The sequence below is a fragment of the Sorex fumeus genome, unplaced genomic scaffold (assembly GCF_029834395.1).
Source record: "Sorex fumeus unplaced genomic scaffold, SorFum_2.1 ptg000034l, whole genome shotgun sequence".
NCBI classification, from domain to species: domain Eukaryota; kingdom Metazoa; phylum Chordata; class Mammalia; order Eulipotyphla; family Soricidae; genus Sorex; species Sorex fumeus.
Genome location: NW_026606091.1, coordinates 4,192,041 through 4,205,736, shown reverse-complemented (window position 1 = coordinate 4,205,736; position 13,696 = coordinate 4,192,041). Strand labels below are relative to the sequence as shown.

The following is a 13,696-nucleotide window of genomic DNA, read 5'->3' as shown; positions in this document are numbered from 1 at the left end:
TTTTCTGTAGTCTCTGTCATAAATTAACTGATCATATATTGTGATTTTTCTGGGATTTCTTTTTTGTTCCATTGATATAGACATCTATTTTTGTGTCAATAGTATAAGGTAAAGGTAAAGGTAAAGGCCCTCCCGTTGATCATCAATTTGCTCGAGCGGGCCCAGTAACGTCTCCATTGGAGACTTTGTTGTTACTGTGTTTGGCATATCGAATACTCTCGGTAGCTTGCCGGGCTCTCCGAGAGGGGCGGAGGAATCGAACTCGGGTCGGCCATGTTGGCCGCTTGTAAGGCGAACGCCCTACCGCTGTGCTATCGCTCCAGCCCTAAAGTAAAGGCCCTCCCTTTACTTTACTCCCTTTACTTTTGGCATATCGAATACGTCACGGGGAGCTTGCCAGGCTCTGCCGTGCGGGCGAGATCTCGCCCTGTCAATAGTATAATGTTTTAATTATTATAGCTTTATAATATAATTTGAAATCAAGGGATATGATGTTTCCCATTTACTTCTCTCAAGACTACTTTGATAATTCATGGTCTGTTGCAGGTCCATATAAATATCAAGTTGGTTTTTTCTATTTATTTGAAAATTCCTTTGGAATGTTGATAAAAACTTCATTGAATATGTAGATCAATTTTGCAAATATAGATAGTTCCACTATATACTGTTATAGCAAGTTTTTATCATAATTTGATGTTGAATTTTGTCAAATGCTTTTTCTGCATCCCTTCATCACATTATTTCTATTCTTCATTTTGTTTATTGGCTTATTTGTACATATTAAACCCTTCTAATATCCCTGGAATAATAATACTGGTGTATGATTCTTTTAAGCAAATGTGATTTGCTATTGGTAAATCATATGTTCTAGTAATTTGTTAATTTTCTATAAATTTTCAGCTTTTTGGCATATACTTGTTCATAGTAGTTTATTACTTCTTTGTGTGTGAATAGCTATAGCTGTAGATATAGGTAGATAGTATCAGTTGTAACTTTGGTTGTATTTCTCATTTTGAGTCATCTATTTTGTTAGTGAGTCTAGCTCAACGTTTGTAGTTTTCTTCATATTGTCTTTGAAGTCTAATTTCAGTTATATTTACTCAGTACTTAGTTGTTAATTTTTTTTGTCTCACATAATTGTTTTGAGCTTCATTAAATTTTTTTCTTGAGGTGATCATAAGTTGTTTATCTGAGGATTTTCTGATTTCTTGTGGTAAGCAGTTATTGCTACTATATATATCCCTTCTAGAATAGCTTCTATCAAACCCATACAGTTTAGAAGGCTCTATTTCCTTCTTCATTTGTCTCAGGGTATTTTTTTAAGACTTCTCTTTTCATTTCTTCTTTGATGAATGTCAGTTTAATTTCAAGTTGTTCAAACTTTGCATATTTGTGAATTTTCTGGTTTTCTTTTAATTTATTGCTAATTTTCTATCATTTGGGAAAGTAGTTCTATATGGTTTAGTTCTCTTAAATTCCTTAACATGTGCTTTGTGTCTATTACATTTTTAATAACTGAAAAGAGAAAGATGAAGAAAGTTGGGCAGTTAGAAATGACAGACTAGATTGCTGGTTATTTTTTAAGGATTATTTGCTATTCTGTTTTGTAAGGAATATTTGTTTGCTTTTATATCTATTTTTACTTAGATTTGTTATTAGAGAAACCTCCTTGTCAAGTTTATTTTCAGCATAAATTGATATTGTGATGTAATTCTTTTTTCTCTTTCAAATTGAGATCTTATAGTGAGCTACACTCATTCACGGAATAAACTCTAGTAATAGTGGATTACACACTTGATAGTATGTTGTTATATTTAATTACAATTTTATTTGTGATCCTTGATGCTATGTTTTAAGTGTGTTTGGTCTTAGGTTTTTTGTTTTTTGTTGTTTTAATGAAAAATGTTAAAGTTTAGATATTCAAGTTTTGCTGGTGAAAGTTCATAGAGAATCTTGTTCACAGGAAGCTTTTAATTATTTTCTAAAGTGTAGGAAAATATATGTTTGGAATTTAAAAACAAATTAACGGTAATTGAAATTCATCTATATTTCTATTCTTTAATTCTATTCTATTCTATTCTTTTATTCCCAATGCCTTTTTTCAAGGGGGTGAGGGGGCAGGGATGGCATATTTGATGTGCTTAGAAGCCATGCAAGATGGAATTCAGGGGACCAATTTACTCTGCAATTGAATAGGGTGAGCTGCATGCAAGATAGAACACCTATTTCTTGTACTACCTCTACTTTCCTACCCTATGCCATTTTAAAAAAGTGTTTTTTTTTTAAATCACATTTTTATTCTGTTCAAGGGTTTTCATATTTAAGTACACATGACTCTCCTGCAGATCTTGTTAAATTGCAAATTCCAGTTCTGATAGTCTTGGTTTGAAGCTTCTAGGATGTTGGAGGTTGCTCTGGACCCACATCTTGCAGAGTCAGGTGGTAGTGCAGTAGTTCCTGAACTCGGCTTGGCCAATGAATCCAGAATTCAACATTCAACTTTTAGAATTTCCTTATATCTAAATCATTTTCATGCCAATTATGTCATAAGAGCAGGGAGGTGGAAGCCATGTGTATTATTTTAAGAATGTAGATAATTCCAATGTTAAACTTGAGGGATTTTGTAGAGAAATTCACCAATTCAGATTTCCACTTTCCTCAGTTTTGATTACTTTAATTTTTCTAAGTAGTTGCTCATTTAATGTTCTAACATGTTCTCAATATGTTGCTTCTGTTCATCTCCATTAATTCTTTTAATGCTTTTGACTTTAATTGTTAGGTTTCTCTCTTATTCCCCATATGTGTATATTTTTGTTTCCCTCCTCCTCTCTAATAAGACTTGTGATCTTTTCAGAAAAATTATCTTTGATTTTTCCATTGTTTTAACCATTCTAGTGTTAATTTCAACTTTTCTTTTTAATTCCATTTTTAGAATTTTTCTTGTGTTGTTTATTACTAATCTTCCTTTTAATCTTTTGGTAAATAATGTTCTTTTATCTTTTTATTGCTTTCTAATTTATAAGGTTTCCCTTTGATTTTATATTTGGTTTGTGGCTTGTTTTCTAAAATGTTAGATAGTTTAGAAATTTGGATTAGTTTTTATAAAATTCCATGTACATAATGACAAACAATAGGCAATATTTTATTGCCCAAAGTTAGCATGTCCAATTCTAAAATGACCCATTATAAATATTCACTATAATTTTATATACATATATAAATATATGTATATATTTATATATGTATATGTATTTCTATATATGTATACATTTTTTATATATGGCCCCCAAACTAATACATGTCTCATACTTGGCAATATTCAGGGTTGTTCCTGGCTCTGAACTCGGAATCAGTCCTAGCAGTGCTAGGGGACCATTTAGGATGCCAGGGATTGAATCTGTGCCGGTCACATGGAAGGCAATCATCCTCATACTATTCATACTATTCATACTATTTCTCTAGCCCCAGCATTTTAATAGTATTTTTTTATCTTTACATTTCTCTGCAGCCTTGTTTGGTGTCTATGGGACTTGGGATGTAATTTCTTCAAAATCTTTTACCCATTCATTTTATTATCCTGTTAATTTGAATTAATTATAAAATTTATCTTAACATATTTGCTAATTGATGCTTTTTTTGTTTGAAGTTAATAATTTCTCTTTGCCTACCAATTTGTCTTTAACTTTGGTCTGGACATCATCTTAAGCTTGTTCCTTAAAAACAGTTAAATTTTATTGGTTCCTGTTGATCTAATGCTCTCTCTCTTCATGAAATAATTTGATTCACTTTTATTTATTGTAATGATTGCTGTACTTGATTTTTATTTCCTTTTAATTTGTATTAATTTTTGCACAGTCTTGATTAAGTTGCGTTGTTTATTTATTTATTTATTTATTTGCTTTTTGAGTCACACCTGGCAATGCACAGAGGTTACCCCTGGCTCTGCTCTCAGGAATTATTCCTGGCGGTGCTCAGGGGACCATATGGGATGCTAAGAATTGAACCCGAGTCGGCTTTGTGCTAGGCAAATTCCCTACCCGCTGTGCTACAGCTGCAGCCCCTGTTTACTTATTTTTTTTTTTTTGGAAATTTTGCTTTTCTTTCCCTGCTCTTAAAATCACATCCCTCCTTTCAGAATTATTTGAAAATAATATGCAGTTCTATATTTACTTGTAGTTACACTGATTGCCACACATATATATAAAGAGAGTATGTGAGGCATAGAAAAGTTATGCTGCTTGACTTTGCATAGAATGTGGTAAAGCTAATTTTGTTTGAAAGTTATTTAAAATAATTCAATTATATTAATTATAGTAAATTTTATTACATTATTAATATGGTAACATGTAATTTAATTTTAATACCCCAGAGAAACAAATATAGCTCACTTAGCAAACCATAAAGTATCTGTGCTAATAAAATATCTAAAAGAATTGATGGCTTTCTTGGAAATTGTATAATGAAATTGTCTTGAGACCAGAAAACTAGAATAGGGTAATATTCTTGGAACACTAATAGTTGCAAATATAAACTCTAAGGCAGATTTTTGAAATACAATTTGACCAATGAATTTTCTTCATCTTTTAAAAATTTTTCAAGAAGATATATTTTGTTCCATTTCAGAGGATAAAATATAAATGACTGTCATCTAAACCATTTCATGAAGCATTTACATAACAAGAGTATAATTTGACAAATAAAACAAAAATTTCCCATAAAAAGTTCCTAACTGCCCCTTCTACAACATCCTAACAATAGACTTCGACTGGGAAACTATGTAAACAAAATTGGAAGAGGAAAAGATTGCTTTTGTCTGCATCTCCCTCTGAGATGTGTACTTTCTTATTTTTAGAATAGGGAACTGGCCTTTTGTGATGCTTACTTTCTTACCTGAAGGTGCATTTGCCCACAAATTCTTGAGTTGTGTAAGTTTTCTCACTTTATGGCATCTATTCTCCATCTTGGGAATTCACTTCAGATCTATGTGGGATGTGTACTAGCTTTTTCACTCTGGAGAAGCCCGTGTTCACTTTTGAGCATGTTTCCTTTCTTCATTTCCCTCATCTCATTTCTAAAATAAACTCATCTTAATTCAAAAAATTTCCAAACTATATATAGAGAAGTTGGAAGAAACTCTTAGTCAACCAATTCAGCAGTAAATTAAAAGAGCTATCTTCCAGGGACAAGCAAAGACACGTCATTCTAAGAGTCCAGTAATAAAGAAAGCAATAGCAAGTACTGTATGAGAAAAGAAGAAAATTTCTACTAATTCCAGGAAGTATTTTAATAATCTTGAGCTATCATTCTGATAAGAAAGCTTTAAAAAGTTTGGGAAGGGGATGGAAAGATAGTATTGGAAATAAGGTACTAGTTTGACAAACGTACAACCAAAATTTGATCCCAGAAACCACATATGGTCTCCCGAGAACCCCAGGAGTGATCTCTTAGTGTGGCCCAACCCCCTCCCTGCGTCCAGTATATAAAACCTTGAGAAAACTGATAGTAACTGAATGGTTTTATCAGATGGTGAACAAGACAGTTATTAAATGGACAGCATAGTCATTGATATGATACTCTAGAAGTCATTTTGGTATTTGGAATAAAATACTCTTCCTAGAATGATTCCTGTTCTGTATATATTTCAGCTGTTCCATTCAAAGAAATGGTGTGAGAGAATATAATTTTATAATTAAATAAAATAAAGTTATATCACTTACATAATGCATCTTCTCTCCATCAATGGCCTTAATTCAAAACAAATTCCTACTAATATGTCATTCTGACAGTAGGGTGGTGACATGAAACCGCTCATGCTTTGCACAAGGGAGTGAAAACTGGCAAAATCTTTATGGAAAACAGCTAGACACTTTTACCAAGAGCTTGAAAAGAGTTTATGCCCTTTAACCTACTAATTCCACTTCTGGGAACTCCAGCCTAAGGAAATCATGAGAATTGCTGACAATGATTTGTGTACAAGGATATTAATGGCAATGCTGTTTGTAATATTTAAAACAATGGGAAATAACCTAAAATGCCAAGTAATAGGCAGATCATCATAGAAAGTATGACATAGTCATGCAATGAAATAGTGCATGGGCTCTAAGATCATGTTTATGAAAAAGTATTTAAGCTAAGGGAAAGATGTTGTATATAATTGGGAACAAAGCAGGATATAAATTTGATTTTAAGAGAAATAATAAATTCAGTGTATATAATTATTTACAAGAAATTTATTAAAATAATGTTAGGAATATAAAAATATGAATAACATCTCCTGGTATAGTTAGGGCTTACTGCTGGCTCTGTGCTCACTCCTGGTGCTACATTGGGACCCATCCATATGTGGTTTTGGGCATCAAATCCAGTTGGCCACATGCAAGGCTAGAGTCTTACCTGCTGTACTGTCTCTCCAGCCCTTAAAAACATCTTACTGATCAAGCTGCTTAATGGCCATGATCCCAGAGACTCAGAAACAAATCTCGGAATCCAGTGGCTTTTGGCAGAAATGCGTCCGGAACCCACAGTAGGTTACTGTCGCTGGGCCACCCTGGGGGGAAAAGGGTGCTGTCCCTCTGCTTGCTCCGCCCCCCCCATTGGCCGGGTGGCTGCCATGCTTCAGAGGCCATTGGACAGTCAGGTTTGGGCCCACAGTGATGAGACACGTGGGCCTCACGGGATGGGGGTGGAGCCAGCCCTTTTCTCCCGACTCCAGTGAGACCCCGAGTTGCTGCCCACAGTGGTCTCTCTGGCTCCTGATGAAACTGCTAAACGGCCATGATCCCAGAAACTCAGGAACAAATCTCAGAACCCAGCAGGTTTTGACAGAAATCCCTTCAGATTTAATTGTTAAAATTTCGGAACTTCAAAATCGCGTGGCTACTACTACAGCCGTATGACATCATATGTTATTCATAACCAGCAATAGAAAACAAATTGTCTACTGTTGCCTTTTTGGCAGATCTGAGTATTGGGGTGAAATCCCAAATAATAATGGTGGGCCTGATGTTAAAATATTGAATGTAATCAAAGTAGAGAGAGAGAGTAATGTGGAAATCATCTGCCCCACAGGTAGGGGGAGGTTGTGGAATGGGGATATACTGGGGTTTTTGGTGGTGGAGAATGGGCACTGGTGAAGGTACGGGTATTTCATTGTATGACCAAGACTTAAACCCAAAAGCTTTGTAACTGCTCTCATGGTGATTCAATAAATAAAATTATAAAAATGAAAAAAAAAGTAAGGTGGAGTTCATGCCCAATTCAATCTGCCTAATCAGTTTCTGAATAAATAGCAGTACTCCTACATTAAAAAAATCTTACTGTAACTCTGTTAGGGAGTATGAAAGTAAGAAAGTTTGTGTTGTGCCCAGGGATATTTGTTTCCCTCGGTGTGGGGCACAGAGGTTCTATGCTTAGGTCCCAGTGGTGCTGGATGCCACCAGGACCCATACCCTGTGGTGCTCATGAGGCAATATGGTGCCACAGATCAAATTCAGGGCTTCTTGTGAAAATTATTTGCCTGACCCTTTGCACTATCTCCCTGTCCCCTGAAGTCGGGTATCTTTTGCCTCCGCTAGATCACTTAAATCACCATTAGGGAGTCACATTTCATATGAAAGGATAAAACTAATTTTAGAGTAATAGAAAAGTTATCTCAGCTTTAGTCTGATTTTCAGAGTATTATTTTAATTTTGATTATTATGATGCATTTATAATTTCTAAACCTAACCATGACAGTTCCGATCAGTTGAGTGCAGAAGTTAGGGCTGGTCATGTCTTATAACCCCACTTTCAGAAATCTCCAGGGGTTTTGTTGTGGTAAGTGAAGTTACATGGAGATAGGCCGAAAACTAACGAGTGTAAAATAGTCTTATCTTATTCTCCTTTACAGCCATAAGACAAAGATTTTTAGATATATTTTTTACACTCTACTGAAGGATGCGAGAAATTAGAATCACAGGGCTGGAGTATAACTGAGAAATTTCCAGTTTTTTTGTTTGTTTTCTTTAAAAACAGTTGCAAGAAAAGAAACAGGACAACAGCTAGGTTTTAAATTTGAATCTGAGAGTTACAGTATGTTTTTGAGGTTCTCTTCCCCACTATTTAATACAAAATGAGAATTCTCAAATCTAATGGGGATTAGTTACTAAGAAACCCTGTAGATACAGATTTCTTCTGTAAAGTGGAAATAATGACATAAAAACTTATAAGATACTAGTAATTGTGAGTATTTTGTGTATTTTTTTCAATATCATAGCAAAGTCTCTTGGCATGCTTTTGGTTGTTGTTACCTTTGTGAAGTTATACTTTCCTTCTTAGCACCTTTATTTGTTACATGCCAAATCTGTTTGTGGCACCAAAAAACAGTTCCTGGAGCTATGATTCCAGGCTAAATCTAATTCACTATCTACATGAGCAGTCCTTCAAATACTTGAAGACAGCTTCATGAATTTAATAACTGCTTTCTGTGGCTTTCTTTTCTTTTAATTTCAAGAATAGAACACAGTAGACTATAAAAATTGAGTGTTATCAGTCTTCCTTTGGATTTTCTATGTAAATGTTGTTTAACATTCAAATGGTGCTGATTATAATTTGAGATATTAACAGTTAGATATGCCATTGTGTCCCTGTTATTGTTAGTAAAGGAGGTTAAACACTATATTAACTTCTGGGTAGAGATTTATTGTTGTTTTTGTTGAAGAAAAATTTTAAAAAGGACTAAAATAATATAATTTGATATTGCCTTTGAGAGGTTTTAGTTTGCAGAAGCCTTTGTTTCCCACTCAATTTTATTTTTTTGTAAAAACATACATGTAGTGTAAATACAGCATCATATAAATGCAGAGTTGTTTTTTCTTCCTGACTTAAGCTGTTGTGTAATATGCTCTGTAGCCATTAAGCATCTGTTCTGCCTCCAAGATGCTCATATTTTCTTTGGTAGATGAAGGGAATTTACTATAGAATGTTTTCAAATTGGTTTAAGATCTTTGGCCTTTGTACCAGCTATTTAGATATACTTGACCTGGGTAACACGTGGAAACTATATTTCTGGAATGCCTCCACAGAACTATATTACTGGAATGCCTCCACGGCAACATGGGAGTTACCAGAGTGGTTATGTTAACAACAATAATCCTGCATTTTGCTGAATTTTATCTTCAGTACAACCATGGGGATTCTGAATCCCCTACAGGATTCTTCTTTGTTATGATCAGGGTCTTCAAGTTGTGTGTCATTGTGTGCTTGTGAGTAAGCACCTTAGCCAAGTGCTACGGCAGCTTTTCTTTTCTTTTTACTGCTTTACCTTGTCAATGTCTCCCAACTCATTGAGCTATGTTCCCCGCGAAGGTGAATGTGAAGGTGAAGGTGGCAGCTGTCTGTTGCTGAAATTTTTTCCAAGCTGCTCTGTGGCCCAATATCCACCTGTCTCTGATTCCTTGGTGTCATTGTTAATTGACCCCACCACTCACCCGTTGGCACTCTCCCTTCAGTGGAATCTCACTATGCTCTATGCAGAAGTGAAGCCTAATGGGGCCTGTGGTGGTGTGTTTTGTTCATTGGGTGCCACAACCGTTCTGACACATTTCCTGTGCTTATGGTTTTAGAGCAGTAACCCATTCAGTCTTTAGAGATTCAGATTCCTTGAAATTTAGAAATTAAAAGTGGGGAGGTAAAGAAATACCTCCCTAACATCTGAATTGTCTTCTCTTTTTTTTTCAGTTAGTCATTGTGTTTATCTGTGATGGGCCGCAATGTCTTCCCTTTGGTAGAATTAGCTTGAAGTGACTCCTCCCGCTCCCAAGACTTGACTCATTACATGTTCATGTACCTCTTCAGCTTAATGGCATGCCCTCCAAGCAAATGAAGCCCTGACTACTTGCTGTAGTAATAAGCAAATGACCCTCAAATAGTATCTATATATTGTGATTACACATGATGTAATTTATGTTTGCATATTATTTGCCATGTATTTACTCACACATTCCATTTATTTTACAAATAGTTTTCAGTTCCTTTCATTAATTGGAAGCCATTTTGTACCAAATGCCCAAAGTTGCACATTAGTACACACTTAAATCAGAGATAATATTTGACATCAGTTCTTATTCTTTTGAATTTAGTTAAAATCCTCTATAAAATCTTTTTATAAAAAAATTTTATTAGTGAAACACCATGAAGTACAGTTGTAGATGTACAAATTTTTGTGCTTGGGTTTCAGTTATACAACGATTGAGTACCCATCCCTCACCAGTGCCCATTCTCTACCTCCAATGCTCCTAGTATCCCTCCTACCATCCCCCCATCCCACCCCACCCCTGTGGCAGGGCATTCCCTTTTGTTTTCTCTCTCCTTTTGGGTGCTGTGATTTGCAAAAGAGGCATTGAGTGGCAATCATGTTCGGTCTATAGTCTACTTTCAGCATGCATCTCTCATCCTGGGAAGATCCTCCCAACACCCTTTATTTGGTGCTCCCTTCTACTATCTGAGCTGCCTTTTCCCCTAGCATGTGGGGCTGGCCTCCAAGCTATGGAGTGAACCTCCTGGTACTTATCTCGGCTATTCTTGGGAGTTAGTCCTCTATTAAATCTTCAGCAAAAGAGTAGCAGGGACTAGATTGGGTCAATAGACTTACCTTTAAGTAAGAAATCATCTTGTCTACTGTCACTGTCACTGTCACTGTCCTCCCATTGTTCATCAATTTGCTCGAGCGGGCCCAGTAACGTCCCCATTGGAGACTTTGTTGTTACTGTGTCTGGCATATCGAATACATCACGGGTAGCTTGCCAGGCTCTGCCGTACGGGCGAGATACTCTCAGTAGCTTTTCTACACTGCTACAAAATTATTAAGTTTATTTATTTATACAAATTATTATTTATTTGTGACACTGTTGCGAAAATTTGAAATACTAAAAATATCTTCATTATATTTAAGAATTCAATACATTTAAATGTTGTGCATCGAATTAGATAGGAGCACTTAGAAACCCAGTTGTTATCCTCAGATTTAACTTTTTGATCTGGCTGCTGTGTGTGTGTGTGTGTGTGTGTGTGTGTGTGTGTGTGTGTGCGCTTTGCATTGGTTTCCTAGATTAAAAGCACTAAGAATTTTTAATACTTAAAAAGTAAAACTGGTGATCTGTCTAGGCCATTATATATTGAGAGTGGCACTGTTATATTAATGGAGATAAGGAAATGAGCAAAATTTAGTCATTCTGTTTTTTAAAAAGGAAACTGGTAGTACACAAGAATTTTGCATAGATATTTGGAAAAACTTAAATGTGCAAAGTGAAAATAAGTATAAGCTAGGTGCCGTGTAAATACAGACAAAGTGTATTATTTCTAGTCTGCTTGGGGATTGGAAGAGGATAGGGCAACAGATTATGGGGTGGATGATGGTTGAAGGATGAACGTAGTCTGCGAATTTCAGGGTGTGGAGATGGCTCAAAATGGTTGGAAAACATGTGTATGAAGCCCTGGGTTCAGTCATATGGCTCTCTGAGCACTGGTTGGAATGCCAGATCACCAGCGGAGAGAAGCTCCCAAGCAGTGCTGGATGTTACTTGAAAACTAAAAGGAAGAAAAAAAATAGGAATTTCTTAATATAGAGTTGTATCCAATGATGACATTTTGTTCTCGTTTTAAGACCAGTGACTTAATATTAGACTTAAGTTTCATCATCACCTGAGACCTAATAGTTTTCTTTCACTCTCTCATCCTATTTCTAAGGAAGGTAATAGATGGGTATTAGAGCAGTTTTCTGAGACTAGAGAGATAATACAGGGGTTAAGGCATGTGATTTGCATGCACTGACTCAAGTTCGATTGATCACCGGCACATCATACAGTCCCCCAACCACCACCAGGAATAAGCAGAGAGCCAGGAGTAAGTTCCGAGCACTTTCAGGTGTGGCTCAAAAGCAAAAACAAAACAAAACTATGTTTATGGCCTCTTGGTTTAAAACAGTGAAGAATATATGCCAATTAAGGAATTTTCTGTCTTTTTATGTTACGTCTGGCTGAAAAAATTGTGTGGTGGCTTTTATTTTGATAAAATTTCCAAATGAAGACTTGGGAATAATTTGAGACTGCCGGGAATCCTGTACATGTAATTCAATATGATTGTTAGTGCCACTGGGTGATCTTAACTCATTGGTAATGTTTAATCTAGTACCAGCCCTAGGATATATGTATATGTGTGTATATATGCCATGATGCTTAGCCTATCAGTGTGATATTCAGGCTAGGCTGTTCCTGATGATCACCTGAGCAATACTGGAGTGTGCTGGTGGATAGGGGTGGGAGGCATGGAGGACCAGGCATCAAACTCAGAACTTCTCATATACTAAGCATATGCCATACTCCTTGGTCCTATCACTCTGGTCTAGGATTAATTTTTTATCTCATTGATTCATATATAAAGGTAAAGGTAAAAGCCCTCCCATTGATCGTCGATTTGCTCGAGTGGGCCCAGTAACGTCTCCATTGGAGACTTTGTTGTTACTGTGTTTGGCATATCGAATACTCTCGGTAGCTTGCCGGGCTCTCCGAGAGGGCCAGAGGAATCGAACTCGGGTCGGCCATGTTGGCCGCTTGTAAGGCGAACGCCCTACCACTGTGCTATCGCTCCAGCTAAGTTATAAATGACAGATTGAGAGCCTAAGGGTCCTACTAGTGTAGACCCTGTATTATGGGGAAGTAGGTGGAGACTCTGAATTGTGTGTGCCATGTTGTTGCTATGTCCATGTCTCACATTGCTGCACTGAATGTTACCCTTTGACCAGCCCTTTATAAATGAAGTTTGATCTAATTGTCAGTTCTTGGACTATAGAGATTTCCCCCAACCCCCACCTCTTGGAAATATTGCACTTTTCAGAATTTTCGGGATTACTAATTCTTTCTTTTGAGCACCAGAAAATAACCATATTCATTATTCCAAGAGCTGTCTCTTCCTCTGCATGCTCTTATCCTCACTGTACCTTAGAACCCGAGCATGGGACTAATGTTTGGGGCAGTGCTTATATCTGGTCTGCATTAGAACTAATAGCAATCCTCAGGTCTAAACTTTCTCAGTTTTTTTTTGACTTGTGGTTTTTGTTTTCTACAACTACAGACCCTATTCCTGGATATTTCAGAAGGGTTATATGGCATTCTCAGTGGTGTGAAAAAACCTCCATTTGCCAGAAAAAGTGTCCAATTCTTGAAATGAAGGGAAGTCAGGGAAGTAGTAGTAAGGGTGAGAAAGCAGTGAAAAATCATTGATGTTTATTTTCAGTGGTGAGAAAGCAGAGTTGTTGAAAGTGCATTGAAGTATGTGGCCCATGCAAAGTATGTGCTGTGTGTACAAGTTCTACTTTTGTGCATTTCACGATCCTGGAACAAGGGTGGGAGTGATGGTAACAGCAACTCACTTTTCTTTAAGCAGGGAAGGATTTGTGAAAGAACAGTGGTTTCCAGAGATCTTTGAAGTGATTCCAACAAGGTGCTAATTGTGGTTGTGGTTTTCCTTTTTCTTTCTTCTGTTTTCTTCTTCTTTTTTTTTTTTAAAATGGGTGGACCGAAGTCTACCAGGTGCTACTGAGATGAAGGCTCTCAACAAGAGGTTTTACATCCTCATCCTTTAAGTGTGGGACATGGCAAATAAAAGCATGCCAATTGCCAGGTACATTTAGAAAGCTAAGGAAAAATTTGTCCTAGGAAAT

The 13,696-nt window shown here is 36.3% G+C and overlaps 1 protein-coding gene across 4 annotated transcripts in view; it reads left to right on the top strand.

Moving 5' to 3' along the window:
* The window catches only part of NFIB (nuclear factor I B), a 250,217-nt gene that overhangs the window by 152,751 nt on the left and 83,770 nt on the right, over window positions 1-13,696 (top strand). The window lies entirely within an intron of this gene.